The sequence below is a fragment of the Macrobrachium rosenbergii genome, chromosome 41 (genome assembly GCF_040412425.1).
Source record: "Macrobrachium rosenbergii isolate ZJJX-2024 chromosome 41, ASM4041242v1, whole genome shotgun sequence".
NCBI lineage: Eukaryota > Metazoa > Arthropoda > Malacostraca > Decapoda > Palaemonidae > Macrobrachium > Macrobrachium rosenbergii.
Genome location: NC_089781.1, coordinates 51,524,869 through 51,552,839, shown reverse-complemented (window position 1 = coordinate 51,552,839; position 27,971 = coordinate 51,524,869). Strand labels below are relative to the sequence as shown.

Sequence of the window (27,971 nt, the reverse complement as noted above, 5' to 3'; positions counted from 1 at the left end):
TTGTAAGTAATGTTTCGATTGCTACGATTGTGTTACGTCATCACCACGGTGATGTAGTAATTGCGTCACGAGTTTGGGCAGAGCGACTTGCTTGCTTTGCCACGCCTATGAAGCGCTGTGTGTATTATATGTATATTGTATCTTCTTTTTTTTTTATAGCAATCTGCTGTACGCATCGGCGTGTGGGTTTTAAGGGTGATATTTTGTTGTTGCATTATTTCTGGGAACTTTTATAATTGGGTAGTATTCTATTTGATATTTGTGAGTTGTGGGGTGCAAGCATTTTTGCACAAGTGTGTATGCACTTCTTGGTTTTTGTAATCACACACGTATGTGCGTGTGGGTAAAATGTGTATGTGTGTATGTATGTAGAGCACTTGCATTTGCTTGAATGACACTTTCCGTTTGGACAAAGGAGGAAGTGTGCACCCAGCAGTTTTTGCCTTTGGAGACAGAGCGAGCCTCGAGATATGGTGTTAAGCATTTTTTCTGTAGGCGTCATCAGGCCTTCGATGAGGATTGAGGGGATGGTAGGGAGGGGGTGTTGCTGCTTGTAGGGGGTGGGAGACATTTCTCTCTCTCTCTCTCTCTCTCTCTCTCTCTCTCTCTCTCTCTCTCTCTCTCTCTCTCTCTTTCTCTCTCTGTTCTCTCTCTTTCTCTCTCTCTCTCTCTCTCTCTCTCTCTCTCTCTCTCTCTCTCTCTCTGTGCCTGAGAGGCATTTTCCCGTGTCTTTTTTTTTGTGACCTGTTGTAGCTTGGCCTTGGAAGAAGTGAACTTGACCCCTTTTTGACTGACTAAAGAGTTATCAGCTGTGTACGTAAACAACACTTGTTTTTTCTCTCTCTCTCTCTCTCTTTCTCTTTCCACTTGATTTGGGAATTTAACTGTAAGGGGTTGCTAATTGTGAATTTAATCTTTGGAATGTAGTTTGATGATGGGTTTAATTCACTGGGAATTTATTTAAGGGATTACTTAATAGTAAATGTAGTTTTTGGATTTACGTAATTTTGAATTTAATTAAGGGTTTAATTAATTGATTTTTTGTGTTTTATGGTGGGTTTTGTAAACTTTTGATTTAATTGTTCATTTCAGAAACTTTGAATTTGATTGTAGTTTTAATTAAATTGGGATTTAATGATGGCTCCGGGTTGAGTACCTTTCTTTTGAGTTTCGGGGATTAATTGTAGAGTAAGGGGATTTAACATTGTAATTTTTGTGTTGTATGGGAATTCTGTTAAGGGAAAGTGTTTTGCCTTTGGTTTTTTGGTTTGATAAAGGGTATACTTTCACGGGACCTTGGGAATTTTTGCATTTGTGAGTTTAAGTACAAATATAAGGAGAGGTAGTAGTGATCAGAGACTCCTTAGAGCAGCCTATGGTTGTGTAGGACGCGGAAATCCAGTCCGCGTTCCGAGGAATTTGTTTGCAAGTCATAATAGCCCAAGACTGATGGGTGGCTTGAGTTCTAGGATCCCACGGGGTCGTTGTTTTAATTGTAATTTGCAGGGTCACATTAAGAGATTTTGCCGTGTTAGGTATTGTGGCAGTTTTAATAGTAACAATCATCCTTGGCGGTCTTGCCCGTCTCGGAGCCAGTATAACAGACCCGCATTCCGGAATTTTGGTAGCCCAGATAAGGAAGTACCTCACGTGAATTGCTCAAGTGAATCTGGTAATCGGCAGACATTGTCGAAAGACCGGTCATTTGAACAGGAAAACTGGATGGGTGTCTCATGGGATATTGGACTTTTAGGAGAACCCACAGGGGCGAAGCCTGTTGTAATTGGGTCTGTACAGGGAGTAAATGTAAGGGTCTTTCTTGATACAGGTGCCTCCATTAACCTGATGAACGAAGAATTGTTCAGATCAATGTTTCCCGGTCGATCTTTGAGACCTGTGCAAGAAGCTGTATGCGACGTTCAGGCAAATAAATTAAGAATATTGGGTTGTTTGGACATAGCTTTTTTCCATTGGGGGTAGATCTTTGATGGAACCATTTCTAGTTATGAGGGGATGCGCTTTGGGAAATACATTGTTGCTGGGACATCCGGCATGTCGGAGACGAAAGATATCGGTTCATACAGGGGTTTCTGGTATAACTGTGGGGATGCCTGGTGTGTTTGTACCGTATGAGGGGGCAGACGTGAGTGTAGTGAGTGAGTGAAAGGGGTGCGTAAGTCTGGACAGATGCGCATGGATGAGGGTAGCGAGAAGTTGAAAGGAGTTTTGTGTACGAGTTCGGTAAATGATGTAACGAGTTCAGGGATAACTTGGGTGGAGTTGCTAAACTGTAACGATACAGTTCGTAATTATCAAAAAGGTACTTATGCAATCGATGAAGATAATTCAGTGAACATTGTCAGGGATTTTTGTTCTTTCTCAGGAGCAGATTTACAAGCTAGAAGGCAAGTGTTTAGAGACCAGTTAGCAAATGCTGATTACAAGGAATATGCTGAGGGTATAGAAGATGTTTTAGCGGAGTTTGCGGACAGTCGCACTTAAAGGGGACAAGTTAGGAGTAACGAATGTGTTAGAACACAAGATTCAGTTGGAGGACAAGACTAAGCATATTTTTTATCCTTCATATAGGATTCCTTTTAAGATTATGGAACAGGTAGAACAAGAGGTAAATAGGTGGGAAGATGAAGGCATTGCTAGGCCTAGTTCATCACCCGTTAATTTTCCATTACTTGCAGTCCCCAAGAAAGATGGCTCAGTCAGAGTTTGTGTAGACTTTAGGAAATTAAATGAGAAAAACATTCCTGGTCGCTACCCTGTGGCGTGTTTGCCAGATTTGTTTTTTGAGATAGGGGGAAGTAATATCTATACATCAATTGATTTGATGCAGGGATACCTTCAAGTTCCGTTATGTGAGGAGAGTCGAAAGTACACGGCCTTCTCTTTGCCGAAGGGTCGTTATGAGTTCACACGAATGCCATTTGGTTTGACTATCTTTTACATGGATGATATCTTGGTTGCCACTGATTCAGTAGATTCAGGAGCATCTAGATGTTCTTAGGGAAGTTTTTAGAAGACTTAGGTTAGCTGGTTTGAAGATAAAGTTAGCTAAGTGTAATTTTCTCAAGAAGCAGTTAGTTATTTAGGACATGTCATTTCTAAAGAGGGTGTCAGAGTAAATGATGATAAGGTTAAGGCAATTGTAGAGTTTGCTACACCCAAGACTAAGAAGCAGGTTCGGTCATTTTTAGGCATGGCGGGATTTTTCCATAGATTCGTGAAGGGTTTTTCCGTTTTAGCGTCTCCTTTGACAGATATTCTGAGGGATGATGTGCAGTTTGTTTGGGGAGAGCGTCAGCAAGTAGCATTTCAAACCATTAAAGATGTTTTAACAAATCCCCCGGTGTTGAAGTTTCCAGATTTAGAACGTCCATTCACGTTAGTTAGGGACGCAAGTAGCGTCGGGATAGGCGCATGCCTTATGCAGAAATTCGATGGAAAACTCCACCCGATTGCATTTTACAGTAGGAAGTTTAAGAGACGAGGTAGTAATGAGCACCTCATGTCGGTGGTCGATAAGGAGGCGTTTGCCGTGGTATCGGCCTTGTCCCATTTTAAAATTCTGTTATTAGGTACTCAGGTAGAGATTTTGACTGATCATAAGCCGTTGGTGGATCTTTTTAATAAACCGGATCTTTCACCCAAAAGAGCCCGATGGTATCTAACAATCAGGGATTTTGATGCTAAAATAAAGTATATAGAAGGTAGACAGAATGTTGTAGCAGATGCCCTTAGTAGAAGTTTTTCTGATGAGCAAGGTACGCTTGTATGTTATGTATCGGGAGATAGCATTGACTGGGATATTAGTCTGGTAGAAAACAAACAGGATGAAGATGAGACCTTGAGAGATGCAAAAGCGTTTCTTAGAGGGGAATTTGTTAAGAGGGGATATAAGCTGCCTTTTGCGGGGCTTGAATTAGAGGGTAATGTGTTAGGAAGATTAGATACAGACTGAGAAATAGTGAAGGTAATGGCGATACGACGCAAATAGTTGTTCCCACGAGCCTGGTACCTACGGTGCTAGATATTGTTCATAGTAGGTCTATCACTCCTCATCTAGGGATTGAAAAGACGTATCAGAACATACGAGGACAATTCTTTTGGGAGAATATGTCAAGAGATATAGAAGACTTTGTTAGAAGTTGTTCAGTTTGTAACGCATGTAAGCCATCTAGGGTTGTTTCATGTAAACTGGGTTCACTCCCGATTCCTACCAGACCCGCAGCAAGAGTCCACATGGACATCTTGAGTAATTTCTGTGAATCTAATTATGGCCATAGGCACCTGCTGGTAGTCGTTGACGAGTTAACTAGGTTCGTAGAGATTTTCCCGTTGAAGCATAAAACAGCGGAGGAAGTAGCGAACGCATTCTTTAATTGGTGTATTTGCAGATATGGGGCGCCAGATGTCCTAATCACAGATAACGGACGCGAATTTGTAAATCGTACGATGCAATGTCTTGCGGACGTAATGGGGATTAAGAAAGTTAATATTATTCCATATACACCAGACGCGAATGGCTTGTGCGAACGAGCAAATAGAAAGGTTATTGAAGCTTGTAGAATGACCATGGGGGGTAATGACCCAAATTGGGACCGCTATCTTCCACAGGTCCAACATAGTATAAATGCTATGTGTAGTGATACCATTGGAATGTCTCCCAATAAGTATACCTTAGTTTTACCAGACCACTGAGCTGATTAACAGCTCTCCTAGGAGAATAAAGGATTAGAATTTTACGTGGCTAAGAACCAATTGGTTGCCAGCAACGGGACCTACATCTTATTGTGGAATCCGAAACATTATAGCGAAAATGAATTTCTATCACCAGAAATCTCCTCTAACTCTTCATCAGCCAGCCGCGGGAATTGAACTCCGGCCCATCGAGTGAGTCTGAAGCTCAACCGGCTCGGTCTCCCAATGAAGCGCTGTTTGGATACCCAGCGCGAGGTGTGTTTGATCTGTTGCCCATTCCAACAGATGACGAGATTGTAAAATCACTGATTTCAACTGCGAAAGAGAGATATGCGTGCCTTGCTAAGAATCTTGAGATGAAAACGCGAGACATGGTAGATAAGAGTAATGCTAAGCCAGATAGAGTCAAAGTGGCTGTTGGAGATAGGGTTTATTTGTAGATAAATGTCAGGAATCAGCTGAACTATAAGCTGGGTCCTAAGTTTGAAGGTCCGTTCCTGGTTGTTGAAGCAAAGAAGGGAAATAGATTTGTTGTTCTGGATGAAAACACGGGTGTGTCTCGTTTGACACATATTTCTAAGATCAAAAAGACGGGTTAATGGATATTAGCATGGATGCATTCCTGGGTTGTATTGTTGTTATGGTGATGGGTAGTTACGGGTCTTTTTTTCCTTTCGGGTTTTAATGGGTTGTAAATGGGCATGACTTGCAGTTTGTTGTAATTCAGGAGGACGTTAGTCCATAGAGTTTTACGAACCTTTAATAATTCAGGTTCATTGTGATTTCTGATGTACGCTGCAATACTTAGTGTAAATTGTGTGCAGAATACCGTAGAGTTTTGTAGATATATGAATTTGAGTTGTCTTTTTTTTAATGGATCGCATCTGCGGTTAGGGACTTCATCGTTCACACTTGGCGATAGTAATGGGTTACTTTGAGTTAATGGTTTGTATTCATATGACTTTGGGAATTGTGACACGGGCTAATTTCATACGAGATTTGACCCGTGTGTTATTATATTAGAATGTTATGATGTGTTTTGGTTGTCTGACGCAATATCTTTGAATATAGAGTTACAGAATAAGGATTTGTGGTTTAGGATTTTGTTTTTGGGGAGGTATTTAGTATATCGGACCGAACGGGTCTGATCTTTTACAAGTTGGGATATGTCAGTTAGGATTTAGGAGAGGTTTAGGAAGGTTTTGATAGAGATATCGAATTCGAGTATTTGGGATTTTTCAGTTCTCTTTTAAAATCAAAGGGAGCTGTGTTATGAGTAATTGTAATTGTTAGGATCATAGGAGCGATTGCCATTAAGTCAATTGCTATTGTGTTGAGAATTAGTCAGGTGTTGCGAAATATTCGCTAACCGGAGTAGAACCTTGATGTTTTTTATGAGATATGATACCTTTCAGATGTTTAGGATTGCCTTTCGTGTATTCAGTGTATGGATAGGATTCTCGGGTAATTTTTTCTGTTGGATAGAATTTTTATGAATAGTTCCTTAGAGTTAGTGTACCTGATAGTGAGTTGACTGTGGAAATTCTGGGTACCAACTTGGAATTGTTTCACATTGAGAATATATGACCTTTGCACTAGTAGTCTTATTTGGTTCAGTAATAATATGGCATAGGGAATAGACAAGTTACTTTTTGATATGACTGTCTATATGACCGACTCACGAAAAATACCACTCCCTCGCAACGGAGATGTTGGAATAGCTTCACCGTCCTCAACATATGAGAAAGCTGTCAACGTTACTTCTGCACTTTGGTGAGATGATCCAGGGCTTTGGAGAGATGTCGGGCAGGATGTCTTCATCTTTGCCGTATTTTTGAGGAGACGTTGGGTTGGCGAAAAAGGAGACGCAAGAACACATTCAACATGGGCTTGTGCAGTTGCAAGCCATTCATCTTCGTCGGATCGCTGGTAGACGTAGGAACACTTTCAGCTTGGACTGGTGCAGTCGCAAGCCTTTTATCTTGGTTGGATCACCGTTGGCGTGCGCAGTCGCAGGCCCTTCAGCGTAAGGCAGTACCAGGAGTGAAATCGTCTGGAGTAATGCATTTCTTGAATGAACTGATTGTGCTATAATATCTGTGTTATAAGATATATATAAGTTTTGCACCTAGAACTTTTGAGGTGGGGTCCACCTCAGGTGCGTGGACCGAGCTACTGTAATTGCTCGCGAAGGTGACCTTTGAAAAGTTGGGTCAGCTATTTGCAGGGTCCATTTTTATTATACACAGCATATAGGAAAATGCTGAACCATTCGCAAACCACACGAAATCACAGAGCTCCTTGGTGACAGGACACGGGCAGTGAAAATGCGGTTTCAGCTTAAATTGTTCTAGAAGCTGAACCGGTTATAAAATCTGGTTTTGAAGAAAGCATTCAGTAATGTACGTGTGTGGGCGTGTACCTCATGACACCTTGAAGTACAGAGGGCGTGTCTTTGTCGAACATTGAACTTGGTGATGTCATGAGAGTGTGTTCATTTGTGCATTGCATAATGAATATAATGGGAGGGATCGTTGAACGATTGGGCATTGCGATCCGTTATTTGTATATTTGAACATGTGAACTGTGAAAATTCACATGGAGACTGTCCCAGAGGATTTTGTGAAGTGAGTACAACTCATAAACGTTTTAGACTTTATTTTCAGAACTATGAACACAGACGTTACCCCTGTGGCAGTGAAATTTTGTGTTTCTGCAATTTTTACATTTTCTGGTCTTTAATGTGACGTTTGTTCTTTCACAGGTATTCCATTCCATTCCATTCCATTTCTCCCTCCTTCAAGGAAGGACATTTTGAGATGACCTGATTTTATTAATTGACCTGTTTATGATTTAAAGGACAGATGAGTTATTTCCTGCAATTCCTTAAGTAATTGGGTGTTTATGATTTTGGACCTTATTTCCTTAGAAGAACTTTTGATAGTTATGATGAATCATTCGCTTTCATTCTTCGTAATTTTTAAGAAGTTATTTTCGTTGTTATTTTGTTAATAAAGGTTTAATTTTGTACTTAATATCTCATTCCAGTAGACCTTAGAATTTAGTTAGGGAAAGGTATAACTTATGATGTCGGCTCGCATTACACGCTATCACTCAAATATCTCGGAAAAGATATACCAACCTCTGTTCACAAAACAGAGACTTAAATCAAGTATAGGCTCAGGATTGGCCTTTACATATACATATATATATATATATATATATATATATATATATATATATATATATATATATATATATATATATATATATATATATTATATATATATATATATATAAATATGTATGTATATGATATATATATATATATGGCCAAATATATATATAATCAGTAATTTTTTATATCGTCCTTTAATATCAATTCGCTCTACCTGACCCGAAATAATATATTTTCATATATCCGTTACCAAGGGGACCACTTTATAGTTGATAATAAATTTGTCCACGGGACAACGAACTTATTATCAACTAAAAAAATTCCCTTCAGAAACATATATGAAAATATATTATTTTGAGGTAGAGCGAATATGATATTTAATCAACGTTTGTAGCTTACTGATTGTATATGAATCACAGTGATGTGATAAAAGTCATATATATATATATATATATATATATATATATATATATATATATATATATATATATATATATATATATATATATATATATATATATATATATATATATATATATATATATATAATATATATATATATATATATATATATATATATATATATATATATATATATATATATATATGTATAACTGAATCAATGAAAATATGGAACGTGATGAATATATAAATAAAGACAAAATCACGAAGGAAACGGAAACACTGGAGTGCTGCAGGCCCTTTCGACACTAGTCCTTTACTTAGCAGACTGAAGAAATATAAAAGTATGTTTACAAAGAAAGCTCATATAAATGACAGATGGGGATTATAAAGGAAACATATGTACCTGGAATCCAACACAATTGAAGAATTAGCAGAACTGCCAAAACAAGATTAAATATTTAAGAGGTTTTTACAAAGGATTAGGATCAACCGTTCAGGAGCAGGGACAGGACAATTAAAAGATTATACAGGTTCGTGACTGACCACCTAAAAATTTTTAGTACAACACAATAATTCTATTTTTTTTTTTTTGTAAACAATAATAACTTTTTGCAAGATGAACATTTTTACAAATAAAAAAAAATTATATTAAATATACGGATATATAGAAAATATATATCAAGTAGCTACCTTGTAATTAAGTCAGTGTTTCCGTTTTTGCCTTCTGTGGATTTTAACTTTATATATATTATATATATCATATATATATATATATATATATATATATATATATATATATATATATATATATATATATATATATATATATATAATTTCTATTAAAGTCAATGGTATTATTTTCAGAGACTTTTTTTTGTTGGGACTGAATCAGCCTACACTTGTTTTTCTCTTGAGGCAAGTTTCTCAGGAATAAGGAAAAATGATTCCCTGTAATGTTTTTATTATTTCTCTTTTTACGTCCTTCGTTATATGTTTGCATAGATTTTAGTCTTTCTCTTCTTACCTTGGTTTCTTTCGAGGTGTCCTTCAGATAAACTTATGGATGATGTGCTATCTTTGTATATTTATTCCTTTTAAATATTGATATCTCTCAGAAAGGCGTATAGAGACGAGATCAGTAATTTCTTCACTTTAATTAGTACTTAGTATTATAAAGATCAGTACAAAATTAACAAGTTACAATGATAGAAACGAATCCCTCTTGAATCAGTCTATATGGGGAACATAAGAGCGATTGGGAGAAGTACTCTCCCTTGAAGGACACAGTTCTGACTCTCATTTCCTCGTCGGTCTCTCACTCGTTGAACCCTCAGGAAACTTGCTATCTGTTAATCTCCACCTCCTTCTAGCCTTATTGGAAGGATTAATCAGCAAGGCCTCCCCCTTCAAGTAGCTGATTGGAAGGACTGTGTGGGTGTGATTCAAATCTCTCCTTAGAGGACTTGATAGGAGGTGATCTTAGGAGGGTGTGGAAAGACCCTCCCCAAACATAATTGATTGGAGGTTGAAGAAGTATATCACTTGGGTCAACCCCAAATTCCTGGAACTTCACGAAAACACCTTCCGGAGAAGGCGGGGCTATAGAATCAGCTGTTGCAAGCATTTAGACTGTGCTGACTCATGTTTTGGCTTGGCTTCAATCGCGAGGCCATTATTTCCCATTTTTACGACTGTTTTTATGGCTTAAACACGATATACTGCAATGTAAACATCTCATGTATTGATAACACGACCCAACAGCATTTGGCCGTTATCACTGTGTTCTTTGCCTCTCTTTTACTCTTATTTCTCTCTCTCTTTTCTATTTAATTTCCCTATCTATTCTACACCACAACATCACTCGGTCACGCTACCTCACACTGCCCTCAGTGTGACAAAAAGAATATATTTCAATGGATGATTGCAAAATCACAAATAAAATAAAGCATTTATATGATTGTCCATCAAGTCAATTCTCAAAAAAATATTTAAATTGCACAAACTGTGTCAATGCACTAATGCAAAAAAAATCAATTAAGAATATATGGTAGAAAATTCACATATATTATATCATGAATCAAAAGAGATACATATACATACATACATATATATATATATATATATATATATATATACATAATGAATTGTTATACTGTAAAAATGGTTAATTGTTTTAACACACAATGCAAACAATAATACATAAAGAATTCAGCAGCAAATTATGTGTATAAGATCATTTTACTCTTCATTGGTCCTCTTTATTTCTGTTATAATCTGCTCAACATTTGAAATTACCACACGTTTGACCAAAATTGCAAACACTATTATTACAATAATGATTATGACCAAATTGAACAGAGACAGAATTGGTGAAACATTTTCTTTGTAATAGAAAAATTCATCTACTAAAGCCAACTCATTTATTTGTTTTAACTCTAACTGAGACAGTTTAAATTCTTTTAACTTCACTAGAGTAGTTCATGTAGGGCTTATTTTTATGGATTGTGATTTCTGTGAAGACATGAGGTTCATAATATAATTTATTAGGAATAACTAACTTGCAAGTCTTATCAAAAGCATGGACATTATTGAAATTAATTTCAGTACTTACATTATGGCAATTAATAGTTGCTGTTACTGAACTTAGTGAAAACACAAAAACTGACTGTTCTACTATAATGGAAACAAAATCATGTTTGGATAATTGTGTACACAGTACTGTCTCTGATTCTTGTTTTCAATTATTTCTTGAACACAAGGATAGGCATTAGTAGTTTCATACAGGTTGTCAAGGTTGCAAATATACTCTTTATCTTTCAAAAGTATACAATCTCTTAATTGAGCATCAGTAATAAATGACATCATTAGTCCATGTTCTTCTAATGCAAAATTGATGTGGTTGACATTTGAGATAATTACGTTTTCCTTTATCAACATGGGAAAAGGATGTATGGACATCAGTACATCTGCCTCTTTTTGATTAAAAGGTAGAATTAGAAGGATCTTATTCTTAACTACCTTGGTGGTTATCAAATTATAATAGACCATTATATCCTTTACCATAGGGGTATAATGTCCTTCTACCAAAAATCACTAATTATGCCCTCTAATTCTCTTGGGTTTATTAATGTTGGACTTAATATTCCTTTATAGGCTAACAAAATGGCATTTAATACATCTTTATGGTCTTGCAATACAATTCTAACATTGTTCATAAATGTACTTAAATGTTGTTCATCTGTTATTATCTTAATCTCTTTGGTAATGTTTGTGTTCACTTGATTAATAAATTCCTTTATTTTTTTCAATTCATTACTGTTTAAGTTTTGAGAGTTTATAATCTTATTTAACACAATGCCTCTTGTTGCTGCCCATTTCTCCAGTTTGTCTATACGGGCACTTTCTTTTTCTACATTAGAGTCTGTCGCGACTCCAAATAATTGATTAAGTGCTGTTCCTATAAAAGGTAAGAGGATCGTTTGGATCTTGTATTTAACACACTTCCTATGTCATTATCTAGTTTTTCCAACAATGGTAAAACACTGTTATTTTCACTTTTCCTAATTAATGATTTTAATTCCCTTTGGACATCTTTCAATGTCATTTCATTGATAAGCACTGATGTAATGTTAATACTCACTATGCCCAAGTCCTTTATTAATTTCACAGATCCTTTTTTCTCTAGTAGTGCACCCTTCCGGATCACCACCTCAGATGACACATAAAGAAGTGTTATGATAACCAAGAAGAACCGCATGTTTGTATCTGTAAGAATAAGCCTTATCAGATATTCTGTATACATGAGGTATTTTAATGCCTACACATTGTTTATATCTAATAGTTCAACACTTTACATAAATTTATCTTTTTCTTAAATTGTATTTGTTATTTATTGGTTCCTGTTCAACTTCTTTCAATAATTCAACTATTCTCTTATTGGACCAAGAGTCTGTTTTTATTACCTTTACATGATTGGTATGAACAATTCTTTCCTTTAGATCACTCTCACTTATGATCTTTAGCTTATTTAACTTCAACACTTCTAATACCCTGTAAGGACCTTGGAACTTTGCGGATACTTTTACATTAGGACCTTCTGGAACATGATTCTGGACATATACCTGAGCACCTACTACAATTTTCGGTTTAGCTGTATTTTTGTCATAGTACTTTGCTTGGACACTCTGAGCTTCCTTAAGTCTAGTCCTCGTCTGTTTGATCGTTTCATATGTACGTCTAGTTTTCCAGGCAATATAGTCATCGTAGTTATAAGTATGTCGGGGTGGTGTTGCATCATCTAGTAAGGTATTTGGTAGTCTCTTCTCGTATCCGTATAACAAGTAGTGTGGTGATTCTCCTACTGTCTCATTTACAGTATTGTTTATAGTAAACTGTACGTCTTCCAAAGCTAAATCCCAGTCTTCTGTATTAGGTTTAACTAAAGTTTTCAGGATATCCTTTATCTTACGATTCGTTCTTTCTACTGCTCCATTTGAACTTGGTTTATATGCTGTGATTTGACACTTATTTATCTCATAAAATTCACATAATTTTCTTAAAAGTTCACTAGTAAATTCTGCTGCGTTATCAGAAAGAAGAACTTGGGGACATGAATGTCTCGTAATAATTCTAGATTTAAGAGCTTCTGCTACTGTAATTGCATCTCTATTTCTTACTGGTACAATCTCTACATATCTTGTTAGATAGTCTAAAAGACTAATATTTGTTTATTCCCCTAACAGTTGTAGGAAATGGACCTAAAAGTCCATAGATACGACCTGAAAATGGATTCAACTCTGATGGGTATTTTTCAAGTGGAGCTTTTGGATTTACGTTACCTTTATGTCGATTACAAACTACAAATTTTGTACAAAGTTCTTGGCATCCTCACTACAATGGGGCCAAAAATAGTTTCTGGTTAGGATTCTAGTTGTCTTTTTGATTCCTGGATGTCCTGCTAACTTGTATGAGTGTGTTAGTTCTAAAACTTCTCTGATTAGTGTTTTCGGGATGTATAGTCGAGAATAACCATTCTTCTCTGTTGGTCTCTTATACAATAATCCATTGATTAAAACAAAATCAGGTTTTAAGATTCATCTGTCATTAGTTCTCTATTATATGCCTGATTTCTGTATCCATTCCTTGCTGTATTTGTACTCTTTCCAAATCTAAATCTACCACTTGACAGCTAAAACAAAAGTATTAGTGGTAATACATTTCTCTGTTTCTTCTTGGGCTCTGGATAATGCATCTGCTAGTGTATTAAATTTTCCTGGGATATATCTGAATTCTGGTGCAAATTCTAACACACTAATGAACCATCTATTGAACTTCATGTTATTTGTAAAAGTTCTCTTCTAAACAAATCACAAATTGGTTTGTGATCAGTAAGTGCATTGACTTTATGTCCTAAAATTATGTGTCTAAATTTCCTTAGACCCCAGTATAATGCTAAACATTCTCTTTCTATTGTGCTATAATTTTTCTCTGCAGCATTCAAAACTCTACTGGCATAATATACTGCTCTCATTCTTGTTTTGTCCTTTTGTAATAATACAGCCCCTAGCCCGGTACTTGATGCATCACAGGCTAAGTAAAAGTCTTTGGAGAAATCTGGGTAGACTAGTACGGGATTCCTGGTCATTTTACTCTTTAGTGTTTGGAAAGCTGTCTCTTGTTCTTTATTCCATTCATATTTGACATCTTTCTTTGTTAATTCTGTTAATGGTTTGGCTATTGTAGCAAAGCCTTTAATGAAAGGTCTATAGTAGCCTACCATTCCTAGCAATCTTCTCAATGCTTTCAAATTGGTAGGAGCTGGATATTCAACTATTGCTTTTATCTTGCCTGCTTGCATTCATGCAGACCATCTTCACTAATTACATGTCCTAAGTATTCCAAAGATTTCATTAAGAATTGACATTTCTTTAATTTGATTTTTAATCCTGCTCTTCTTAATCTTTCCAAGACTATTTCTAATGTTTTGAGGTGACTTTCTAAATCTTTCCTAAAAATGATAACATCATCTAAGTAAACTGCAACATTTTCTATATCCCCTAATATTTGAAGCATTAATCTAACAAACATTAAAGGAGCCGAAGTGAGTCCAAATGGCATGACTTCAAATTGCAAGTGTTCCTTTGTGTGTGCTGAAGGCTGTGAATGGTTTCGACTCTTCGTCTACAGGTACTTGCCAGTATCCACTAAGTAAATCTAAAGATGAAAATATCCTTGCACCTCCTAACTGAGCTAACATATCTTGAATCACTGGCATTGGCATTCTATCGGGGATGGTGTTGGAATTTAACTTTCTATAGTCTATCACAAGTCTCAATTTCCATCTTTCTTTGGAACAAGTAGTAATGGAGAATTATATGGAGATTTAGAAGGAATGACTACCCCATCTTTCTTCATTTCTTCTATCAAATTATCAACTATGGGTCTTTGGCTTATTGGTAATCTGTAATTAGGAATAAAGAATGGTTTTGTTCCATCATCTAATACAATTTTATGCCTTAGGACATTTGTTCTACCTAATTTATCTCCTTCTATTGCTATTACATCTCTGTATTTTTCTAATACTTGAATTAATCTATCTTTGTTTTCTGAAAAATCTGTTTTATTCACTTCTTTGCTTAATTCAGATGTTTGACCAGTTACAGAGAAAAATGCTTCTTCTTCTAATGTTAGTAATGGATTGTTAATAGGTATTCCTTTACAAAAGATAATGCCTGCATAAAGTGTTAGTTTGTTATCTGAGTAGTTCTGGACATAAACTTCACAAGTATCACCCTTCATGTGGACTAAAGAATTATCCATTCTGACAAATTCTGGTAACTCTTCATTTAGTAAAAGAACATCTTTAACTCCTATCTCTTCTTTTCCCCTTAGATGTATTTTTTGTTAAACACGTTGGATGCAAAATTACCTGTCTGTTTAGTATTAATTGTACTTTATTATCATCAGCAGTGCTTACACAACATACTTCCTCATCTTTTGTTTCTGCAAAGTAACAATGTTCTGCATCTATACTAGTTTCTTCAGTTACTGCTATTATATCATTTATATCTACTTTATTTATTTTGTTTAACAACAGTACCTCATTTACTAATTTCCTTCATTATCATAGCTGATTACTACATTGCTATAATGTTCTGTATTTATCTCTGCATAATTATCCTCATAAATGTCTTGTTCCTTGTCATATTCAGAACACTGGAGATCACCTTTATTTATTTCTAGGTCACTTCTTTTGTTGGAGGGTATAATTTCTGGATGTGCACATCTTGACTTTCTAGTCTGTAATTGTGGAAATTCCTCCTTTCCGTTACCATTCATTTTAATTTGATTGTTCTCTTGATGATAGGTTATTTTCTGTATATCTTTGTCGCTTGTTGAAGTCGTCTCAGACAAATTGATCAGATTTGGGTGAAACTTTTCTTCTTCAAGCGTAAAGCATACGCTCTTTTTATTATCTTGTGTAAGGTTAATTCTTCCTTCTCGGCAATTCAGTATAATTCCACATTTCTTCATTAATTTATATGAGAACAACACCTGTGCGGGAAAGAACCTGTCTTCTAGAACTATAAAACTTTCAACAGTTTTATGTGACGAAAGGTCTATTTCTAAGTTCACATTGCCTAAACTTTTTATCTGTTTACCCGCTACTCCTTTTATTATCTTGCTTTGACCCTAAATTAGCGTTTCTTTAACGCCTAAGTAGCTTGTTAATGTGTGTTTATCAATTATGCTTACAGTACTACCTGAATCCATAAGGACAGTACATAATTTATTCTGTATTGGAATTTTAATGATAGGTAAAATCCTTTCTGATTATTTCTTCTTCATCCATGGAAAATACAACTTCTTTACTCTGCAATATGGATAGTGCGGATGAACCTTCACTTCTCCTATTTGCTAATTCTTCTCTTAATTTATCTTCTTGAAGGGACTTTCTTGTGGTATTCTGTGTAGGGATAAATTGTCATTGATTTGAAGACTTATTTGATGTTGAGCGGTTACTACTTAATTCAACTATTTCTTTATTTCCTTCTTGTGTTTTAAACCAGCAATTCTTTGTTAAATGTCCTATTTTCTTACAAACCGTGCAGATTCTAGGTTTTCTACACTCATTTGTAAAATGATTTGTATACCCGCAGTTTTCGCAGGCTGTCTTGGGTCTCGCCCCTTGAGCGAATAGTTCACTTGGGTTGAAGTGTTTGTGTTTGAGTTGTGACCATATCTATAAGGTTTGTGTGGTCCACTTTTGCTAGATTGTTTCTTCCCTTTGATCTGGATTCCATTTTCTTTTAGTATTTTGGGCATATTTCCCTTGGAAGGTATTTGGTCTATTTCCTGCTTGTCTGGAATTATCATAGAATTTATTATTCAGTTTAAAATTAGGATTATTATTTCTGACTTTCCTTTCATTTTGTGCTTCTGTTGTTCCCCATGAATTCCTTGGATAGATTTATCTCTTTCCTTTGGATTTCTTCTCTCATTGTCTTCAATGTTTGAAGGCTTGTTTTTCTGGGATCAAGTTTTATTTTTCTGAAAGCTTTCTTTCCTCTTCTCCAAGAATATTATATATGGTTCCAAATGACACGTAATTTAATACATGCCGTAGCTCAACTAATTTCTGGGCACTAGCCCCAAACTGATCCTTGTCTCCTATAGTAATACCTGTCTTCTCTAAATCTTCGCTTATTTTCTCTATTGCATTCTCCACGCTTGCGTACAAATTAGCAATTGTTTTATATTGTGGATTAAGAAATCTAGTTAGGTTATATAAACCGTCAGTCTGATTTACTGGTTCCCAGAGTGATAAACAAATTTCTTTAAATTCTACATAGTTATTAAGTTTGCTAAAACTTGTGGAATTCAAAGTTTTATGTGCGTCTCCATGTTCTGAGCTGACGAGCAACAAGGCTTCATTTATCTTAGCTCTTTCATCTGTTATTCCCCTGAAATTATACGACTATCTGCATCTGCTAGCCAATGATTTACAGTATAGGCTTCGAGTCTGCTTTTGTCAGGATTGGAATCATCCACCTGTCCACAGAAGCGTGTGGCGGTTATGACGGCCGCCTGGTTCATATTAAAAATTGTAATGTGCGAGTATTATTAGTATTATTAGTATTGTTACTATTATTATTATTGTTAGTAGTATTAGAATGATTAACACTATTTTGGTTCTGGTTATTTGTGTTATTATTGTTAGTATTTCCTTGCACTACAGCGGAGTGGGAATTTAGTCTTGAAATTCGACTTCGTCTAATTGTCGACGGTCTTAAATCGTAATGTGAATGTCTAACAGTGTTCAGTAATTCATCAAATACTCGTTGCATGTCCACACACAAAAAATTTTTCACTCAGAGTACATCAATCAAAAAAAAAAAAATTTGTTATATTGTACCGAGATTAAAAACAATTTGTCAAATTGTCATACAAAAAAATTAAATTCTATATTGAGTTCAAGTGCACAATTAAAACCTTTTCAATACTCAAAATAAATTCTTATATGAAATTGGGCATCATATCATTAAAATTCATTATAATAAGTACACAAAATTACATATATAACTTCTCAAATAATCATCACCAACCGAGTAAAAATAGCTAATTCCCTATCTAAATTATTTACTAAATAATTAATTTGTCATAGAGAGAGTAATGCTGGTATTTATGCAAAAAGAATTTTATTCACTAGAGAGAGTTTTTCTTAATTTTCAATCTTATAGCAAGATGCAAAAAAATATATCTTCACTTATTTATTAAGAGAGAGTGGACAGTAAATTCCTTACTGTGTTGTGTTGTTGATATCGTGATATCGCTAAATGTTGTTCATTCGGCGGTGAATGTTTCGCTGTCGGATCACTACGTCTGCGTTGTTTTTCCGCTGTGGTTTTCCGCTTTCGGAATCTTGTTGAAAGTTTGTACGTTGTTTTTCTTCAATCACTCGATGCAATGTCGCTAACACTGGGCTTATTATCGCTGTCGGCGTCTTGCTCAATTTGTTGACGGTAACAGTTCAAAATGTTTTTGGCTTCGGGACGCACTAAACTGTTTTATTCACACTCGACGTTCTTGTTGTAAGCTGCTATTCGCTGGAGTATTTTTATTTCTTCTGATATATTTTGTTCGTCGTCGTAAAAATCTAAGTTCGTTTTGTAGAATTTCGTTTCACTGTAACTTAAATAATTGCACTGATAATTTCATTAATGTTCGTTTGTTTCGTCTCGCCTTCTGGATCCACTTTAGCTGCCACCATTTGTAAGGTTTTTATTATTTCTCTTTTACGTCCTTCGTTATATGTTTGCATAGATTTTAGTCTTTCTCTTCTTACCTTGGTTTCTTTCGAGGTGTCCTTCAGATCGCTTCGCGGATGATGTGCTATCTTTGTATATTTATTCCTTTTAAATATTGATATCTCTCAGAAAGGCGTATAGAGACGAGATCGGTAATTTCTTCACTTTAATTAGTACTTAATATTATAAAGATCAGTACAAAATTAACAAGTTACAATGATAGAAACGAATCCCTCTTGAATCAGTCTATATGGGGAACACGGAAGCGATTGGGAGAAGTACTCTCCCTTGAAGGACACAGTTCTGACTCTCATTTCCTCGTCGGTCTCTCACTCGTTGAACCCTCAGGAAACTTGCTATCTGTAAATCTCCACCTCCTTCTAGCCTTATTGGAAGGATTAATCAGCAAGGCCTCCCCTTCAAGTAGCTGATTGGAAGGACTGTAGTGGGTGTGATTCAAATCTCTCCTTAGAGGACTTGATAGGAGGTGATCTTAGGAGGGTGTGGGAAAGACCCTCCCACACATAATTGATTGGAGGTTGAAGAAGTATATCACTTGGGTCAACCCCAAATTCCTGGAACTTCACGAAAACACCTTCCGGAGAAGGCGGGCTATAGAATCAGCTGTTGCAAGCATTTAGACTGTGCTGACTCATGTTTTGCTTGGCTTCAATCGCGAGGCCATTATTTCCCATTTTTACGACTGTTTTTATGGCTTAAACACGATATACTGCAATGTAAACATCTCGCGTATTGATAACACACGACCCAACAGCATTTGGCCGTTATCACTGTGTTCTTTGCCTCTCTCTTTACTCTTATTTCTCTCTCTCTTTTCTATTTAATTTCCCTATCTATTCTACACCACAACATCCCGTTTGATTCAGTTTACTTCTTATAGTTGACAGACTTTTTCCTCACCTATCGGTGGTGTCTTCAGGACTAAATTACAAATTGATATGAACAGTTTTTATTGCAACATGGGAATTTAACAGCTATATCCTTAGATGTAACATATGACATCACTGGAGTGATGAATTTCTAATGGTAAACCCATCAACCAATAGAAATTCATCATTCTAGTAACATCTTAGTTCACATCTAAGGATTAGCTGTTAAGCCTGCATGTTGTAATAAAAAGTGTTTACGTTAATTTGTAATTCACTCCTGAAGATGCTACTGATAGGTGAGGAAAGTCCATCAACTAAAGTAAATGGAAGCAAAGGTGAATAATTTTTCTTTATTCCTGAACAGCTTACCTGAAGAGAAAAAGAAGTAGGACTGATTCAAAGTCTCAACAAAAAGAAAATATCTGTAAATATGTCATTAATTTCAATAAGAGAGCATAATTTGCATAAGAGAGAAAATATGTCAAACCCATTAGACACAGGGGCATGTAGAATCTTTACTCTTCAACTTATTTGTTTAGAGTCACCAGTAAAAATAAATTCATTTGATGTGTACTTAGTGAATTTCAGTCACTTCTTACTTTCATTTTCCACTTATTTCTTTGGCACCTTCTCTGCAGAAACAGCATCGATGGGTTCCTTATTCTTTGCTTAGAATATTTCATGGGAAAACAATTTGCCATACATGTCCCTTGCTGTTGCACCAATAACAATTTAAGCTAGACTCCAGAGATTCTCTATGTCTACTACCACTGCCAAACTTATTACTGTCCATGTAGCTATGTGAAGCTATATTACCATTTCTACTGTTATTGACATGTACACTTGCATTTTTGTCAAAATAATTAGCCTTGTTTTATCAGGACCTTCCCTGCCGATTATTTTCATTTCGTGAAGTGAACTTTTCAGTGACACAGGCTTTCTTTACCGAGTCTTGTCTTTGTGCAAGGCGTACTCATCGGAGGCAATGGCCAGCTTTTGTAATGTATCTATTTTCAGTTCCTCCAAATAAATCTTTAGCTACTTAGACACAGATTTCTTAATTCTGCTGTTAGAATTAGTTCTATCTACTTTGGATTTTAACCAGTTGTCCAAGAATTGTTCTTTCTTCCATGCAAATTCCACAAAAGTCATGCCCAGACGCTTTTTAAAATTTCTAAATTTTTGTCTGTGCGCCTCCAGAACAAGATCATAAGCTTTCATGGTTGTTGCTTTCATGGAGTCATAATCTAAAGGCATGTATTGTTAAGTATATTGTATTCACGCTGAGATTTAACTTTTAAACGACATTGGACCCAAGTGGTCCACATGTCACAAGGTCAATTTAGCTTTTTGGCAATTTAGGGACGTTTTCTTCATTAAATAAGGGAACAAATTTAAGGGCACCTAATAGATTAAACTTATTTTTATCACTATGATTGTTACCATTATTAGCTAATAAACTTAGCTCAAAGAATTTAGCTAGGATCCATAGATGGTCACTTTTAAGATAATACAAGTTTCTTTCTCAATTGGAACCTTCCAAAAATCGAGCAGCAGTGGCCTCTTCCTCCTCTAAATAATGTATTGTTATTTATTGGGTGGGGTGGAACTGATAATAATCTACCTAAGCTTCTTCGCTGATCTAAAGACCTCTTTGAGTGCTCATGCAAATTACACTGTCAAAATGGTTGTTTTTAAATTTTTATGATCAATGCCACAAACGTTAATTAAAGGCCAGGGGTAAGGCCACTAACAACGTAAAAATCACTGAGAATAACACTTAAAGAGGTTAACGAAAAATACTAAACCAGAGTATTTCTTACAAACATCAATCTTGACCTAATAGCCCCACAAAAATAAACTTTCACTTGATAGAACAAGAGACAGTAATTACAAGGAGGAAGGAAAGGAATCTATTACTATAAAACCCTGAACTCAGTGGAAGATAACAAAGGGGAAAAGAGCCCTAATCATAAATTGTAAAAACACAAAATATTTACATGTATAATAAATTACTTATAAACACAGACAATTCTTAATTTTGGTTAACACCACATCAAGGTGATTCAATGCTGAGGTTATATAAGTGGTAGCAGCACACACACACACACACAAAACGGTTGTCCCAAAATGGTCATGGAGTCACCAGAGGTGGGACATTAAAGTTGATGTCAGTGACCAGGATATAATTGTGTTGGCTAAAAAGTTCAGAAGTCTTAATGCACTGGTGATAGAAAAACTCGCTGAAATGGCAAAGGAAGCAGGTTTTGAAGGTACAGAAATACTCAAGCATGTAACTGAATAACATAATCTAGACCATGCAGGGCAACAGAGAAGAAGCTGAAAAACAGAGGCAGGAAGATGAAAGATTGTGGTGGGAAAATGAACTTCAAATAATAAGGCTCAAGACTGAAGGACAGACAAGCAGCACTAGCACCCATATAGGCACTGGAGAGTCCAAATTACCAGTATTTGATGAAGGGCACACTTTTGTAGATTTGAAAGGTCTTAGAAGAGCCGAGGCTAGGATAGGAATGGGTGGCCAGTTTACTGAAGTGCATTACTAACAAGTAAGGGTCTGTAAATCTTTTCTAGTATGCCTTCTAATTAAGCCCTGCACTATGACAGCTTACACCAACAATTGTTAAATAGTTATGAGAAGCTGAGGAAGGGTTTGGGAAGACATTCCATGAGAATAGGCAAGATCAGGGTGAAACTGCATATCCCTGTATAGTTAGGATATAAAGATATATCAACAGCTGGACTGAAGTTGCTGAAAGCAGAAAAGAGTTTGATGATGTGGATGATTTTCTCATTAGGGAACAGTTTGTCAACACATGCTTGACAGAGATAACACTATTCCTCAGGGAAAGAGTACCAAGAGACACTGGTGAGATAGTGAATCTTGTGGAGCAGTACTTGGAGGCTAATGGCACAAGCTTTGTGGTGTGCCAGACGCCAATGAAGAAGTGTAGTGGGGATATCCAGAGACCCAAGACCTACAAGATGCTGAACAGAAGCAGACAGACAAAAGTAAAGGTAGGAGATTTGTGTGGCACAAAGCAGGACACCTAACCAGAGGAATAAGGCAGAGCAAAAGCAGACTAATGTTTTATATGTCATAAACCAGGGTGCTTAGTCAGACACTGTGTACTTGTAGAGAGCAAAAATTATGAAGCTGGTAGATGGAGGTGAACCAACTGTCAGTGTAGGAGCATGCAGAACTGAGGAGCAGAGGAAGGGGCACAGTAATTTACCCGTTAATGAAGGTTATCCAGGCAGAGAGAAGGTAACTTTCTATTAGATACAGATTGTGCAAGCTCAGTTGTACACAGAAGTTTGGTAGCTGAAGACCAAATGACATAAAAATGGGTTCACACACTCACAAATGAGAGTATCTGTAAATATCCATTTGCATAGATTTTTGTAAACATATACTATGAGAGAGAATTACATGCTATGTGCCTAGATAACCCAATGTATGACTGTATCCTTGGAAACATTTCAGACAAAGAACCGTGGACAAACAAATGAGCCAGAGGAGGGCAATTATAGAGTGGATTTGGAAAAGGCTAGCAGTGAAATAGTAGCAGTTGTAACCAGAGCCAAAGTATAACGAGAGAAGTGAAGCATCAGACCACTGGCCATAACTTCTATCATTTCACATATGGAAGCAGAGCAGATACAAGAAGCCCAGAAGAAGGATCTCAATTTAGCCAGCAGTGGATGAGAGCCAAAACTAAAGTTGAATGCAAGACCAAGGGTAAAGGAACTTCTAAGTTCAAGGATATGAGTGACATATTTAGTTTTCTTAGTGAAGGTGGTTGGCGAAGTGGAGCAAATCCTGGTGCTGGAAATACAGTGGGCCCAAGTGATGAAGTCAGCCCATGAGTTGATCATCAGTGGTTATCTTGGGGTGAAAAATATTATTGACTTTCCATTGGCCAGGAGCGGTTGCAGATATCACCAGAGTTTGCAAGTCCTGCAACATTTGCCAGAAGGCTTTACTAAGGGGCCATACTAGTAAGATACTGCTAGGGAAGATGCTGTTGATGGAAGAGACATTAACGGTAGCTGTAAACCTGATTGAACCTATATCACCAGTGTCAGAGAACATGTACATCCTGGTGATGGTGGACTTTGCTATAAGGTAACAAGAAGCAGTATCATTTCCTAAAATAGACACCAAGCAGGTAGGAGAGGCACTAGTCAAAGTTTCCAGCAGGGTTGTATTCGTTAAGGAACTGCTCAGCAGCCAAAGTACCCAATTTACTTGTGAAATGTTGAGGGAGGTGAGCTGTCTGGTGAGCACCAAACAGCTGTTTATGACTCCTCATAGCCTAAGATGCAATGGATTGTGTAAAAGGATCAAGGGTATGCTCAAACCTATGATGGTGTGCCAGGGAAGATCAAAGGATTAGGATTGGTATCTACCAGTGATCCTGTTTGCAAGCCAAGAGGTCAAGCACTGGATTTTCACCTCTTGCATTACCGTATGGAAGGACCATAATAGGACTGATGCAGATTTTCAAGGAATTATGCACTATAGACTGCAATGGTGAAGTGTGCAGCACCTATCAGTACATGTTGGAGTTGCATAATTGTCTAGAAGAGACCTGTCAACCAGCCAGAGAGAGTCTATATGAAGCACAGGCATGCCTCAAGCATCAATGTGACAAGGGGTAAACAAGCTGATGTTGCACTAAAGAGGACTTTATGAAGTCAAAGAGGTGACTAATCATATGAACTACAAGGATAATGTCAGCAGAAACTTGAAGACTTCTCATGCAAACATCCTGACCAGCTACTCCAAGAGGGAAGTGAATGAAACAGTCGCAGCATTTGCTGAGGAGTGATATCTGAGTATAATCATCATTGAGGAAGGAGGTGGTAGGGACCAAGTAATCCCAGATGAGGGCTGGTTAGAGCTTCAGCCAAAGAAATAAGAAGAGACATACTAAGATGTCACTGTTAGTGGTAACTTACGCATGCAGTAGAAGAAGCAGGTATTACAGTTGACTGAGGAATACCAGCAATCCAGGAGGGATTTTACTGGAAGAACACAGCACTGAGTTGACAACAAAGCAGCCAATCATAAGAAAGATGTCCTACATCATATGCACAAGAGAAATGATCTTGAGAGAATTTGAGAAGGGAATCATCAAAAGATCAACATCTACTTACTGTTTGCCAGTTGCAGTGGTGAGGAAGAAGGATGGACCAAACAGGTTCTGCATGGATTACTGTCAGCTTAACACCAAGTTTCGTGGTGAAACTATAAAAGGTCCCAAGGTTTTGGTGGCAGAACTTTTTAATGGCAAATTTTTCACCAAAATGGGCTTGAGCAAGGGATACTGGCAGATCCTGATGGAGGAAGCATCAGAGGAGAAGACAGCATTCAAAGTATCAAACAGATGTTACTAGTTCAGGAGGATGGTGTTTGAATTAATGAACTCATCAGTGACTTTCAACTAGGTGATAAGGAAGATGCTAGCTAGAGCCAAGAACACTAACCATTTTGTGGATGATGTGTTAGCTCATAAAGCATAATACGAGGAATGCACTGAGGGACTAAAGGACCTTTCCCAGAGAGTGAGGGAAGCAGGACTATCTGATCTTTCTAGAATTAAATCAGACACAGTGAGTTGGAGTTCCTCAGAACCAAGGTCAGATTTAATAGGATCAACATAGATGGAGTGAAGTGATGAAGATCCAGGATGAGGCACTACCAAAGACTAAGATGCAAGTGAGATCATTCCTGTAATAGAATAAAGAATAGAATATAGAATTAGGCCGAAAGCCAAGCGTAGGATCTACGAGGTCATTCAGTGCTGAAAAGGAAATTGACAGTAAAAAGGTTTGAAAGTTGCGACCGGAGAAAAACCTTACAGTTACACTATGATCAGTTGTTAGGAGAGGGTGGAAGTAAGATGGAAGAAAGAACATGAAAGGAGGTACAGTTAAAGGAATGAAAGCAGTTGTAGCTAGGAGCTGAAAGGACGCTGCAAAGAACCTTAACTAATGCCTACAGTGCACCACATGAGGTGCACTGACAGCACTACCGCCCTACAGGGATTCCAGTAGTGGGTTTGACACCCTACTACAGGAAGTTTTGTGAACAACTACCCAAATGTAGCAGCACCTTTGACTGACCTTGTAAAAGACGGACAATCAAAAAAGGTGGGATGGAAGGAACCTCAACACTAGGCATTTGACAAACTGAAGCAGACTTCAGTAGGACTTTCCTACTACTGCAAGAGTTTGCTTATGACGTATTTCCAATTGCTTGTGCAAGTGGGAAACTTAGGCAGAACAAGTGAAACAAATGTACCATCAATTAATATTTGCAGTAAAGAGATTCCATCTGTCCTTGGCATAAGGCACATTTTATCATACAGACAGACCACAAATCACTTGCATACATTCAATGTTGCAAGACTGAAAGTCCAAGGATTATGAGGTGGGCCATAGTGCTCCAGAACTAGTTTCAAGTGGAGAGCATTCCAGGAAAGCTCAGCACTGGACCAGATTACCTCAGCAGGCTAAATTAAAAAAAAAATCATGAGAATTTTTCATAAGTGAGGGTTTGAGTGTTGTCAAAGCATAAATCCGGAGATTTTCTTATTTTATAGTTCCCAGTAACATAATTTTATGATGTAGTGTCAAGAATAAAGATTAATTACTTTATTTTTTTCCTATGTTCCAGAACCAATAATGCAGTATAAGTCAATTTGATGCATATGTTTATTTTGAAGAAACATGTATTTAGGTATACTAGTGGAATCTTATTGATTTTTATTATGCTTAAAAGCACATTAGTTACGATTATCTTAGAGGTATTACATGACCTATTTATCCAAAATATTGTCAGACTGCCCAAATTAACCAAGATTATGTAATACCTAATTCTGGAATCATTGAAAATTGGAGCAAGTACAGTATATATAATGGCTAATCAGGGAGCAGAAAAGGCAGCCAGACAGAAGTTAGTAGGAAATCGTAGAAGCTCCTGGGCCATTTCGACCAGAAAGAACAACACATTACCATTTAAAGGAAATTGTTATAATGTTAGCTGGAAGCAAGGAGCCATTATAAGCAAAAGGCCTCCCTGTCAACTAGCATCAAGAGACATCTATGAGTTCCTGTCTCCTTAAAGCGAAAGTCGTCATGTATTAGTTTGTGAATAGATTTTATATCTTTGTCTTTTAATAAGTGTTCTAATCATGCCTTATTTTAGGGCCACAGGAACTACCACCATATGGCCTTCTTTTCAGACATTGTGTAACACCTTCTCACTTGGATACATTCATGGATTACTGTATAGCATACACTGTATTCCAAACCTTGTAACTAGAGTCAGCACTAGAACTAAGACATAACAGTAAACTCTGTTAATTTTTAAAAACTTTTCCATATTTCATAGATGCAAAACCTTTAATTACGGAACTGTTCCACTTTTGCAACATTACAAAAGTATATCTTGAGCACCCTGGACAATGGGTATGAGAGCATGGAAAACCCTAAGGCCAATGATAAGAGAAGCTACATAAAGGACACAATTCATTCAAAAAATTCACTAGGTGAAGAGCTCTTAGCTGTAACCAAATACTCTAGAGAGGCATAAAAAGAAGCATCTCCAAGAATGCCCAGCGAAGATCAGAGTATCTTAAACAGACCCAGCATCTCATGAGGATACTTCAGAGTCATCACATTACGAGCAGGGGAGGCAGAAACTGAAGGGATTATGGGGTTACAGAGACTACCATCTCTCCAGCCAGAAGATGAAATTTAGATACTCATGCAAAACCCAAACAAGATGATATACTTTCATGGACACCCAAACAAGAAGATATACTTCGATTTACACTGATTCATAAGAAGCTTAGGACTTACTTCTTGAGGCTTATAATATGATCATGTGACAAACGTCTTTGCCTTTTGAAATTCAGAAATTAATGTGGCAGGACTTTTATGCCATTAGGAAGAACAAAACCAAACAACTATGTGCAACTCAATAGGGCCACTCTCCTTAGTCCTGGTTTCAATCTCTCGCCCAGAGAAAATATAGTGTCTACAAGTATTTGGGTATATTTGGTGAATGTTGGTAGGCTTCCTTTCGTATTGTGACTAATAGTGTGCCATTCAGATAACCAGTAAACTTTAGAGGGTCCCTTCAGACTGTCACATTAAATTAGTAATGTCATCAATGGGCAAATAACACTGGATTAGACATGAGAATGGCGGGTATCAGCATATGGATGACCACTAAGGGAACTTGATGTGTATTCTGAACACAAAATCATCTGCCAACCATGTCAGACAAGGCTGCCAGACATTCCACTGGAAAAAACGCCAAGCTACTTCACCAGAGGTATCTACGGGGCTACTCACTGCTTTAGGTCAAAGGATATCCTTCATGGACTTTGGATGGTAGCACATGCCTTCAAAATTGTGTCCTGCTCAAGCTTCAGGGCACCT

General features: G+C 36.8%; 1 protein-coding gene across 3 annotated transcripts in view; it reads left to right on the top strand.

The window, feature by feature from the left end:
- LOC136826861 (Y+L amino acid transporter 2-like) overlaps window positions 1–27,971 on the top strand; it is a 334,102-nt gene that overhangs the window by 93,629 nt on the left and 212,502 nt on the right. The gene's annotated exons all lie outside the window — the stretch shown is intronic.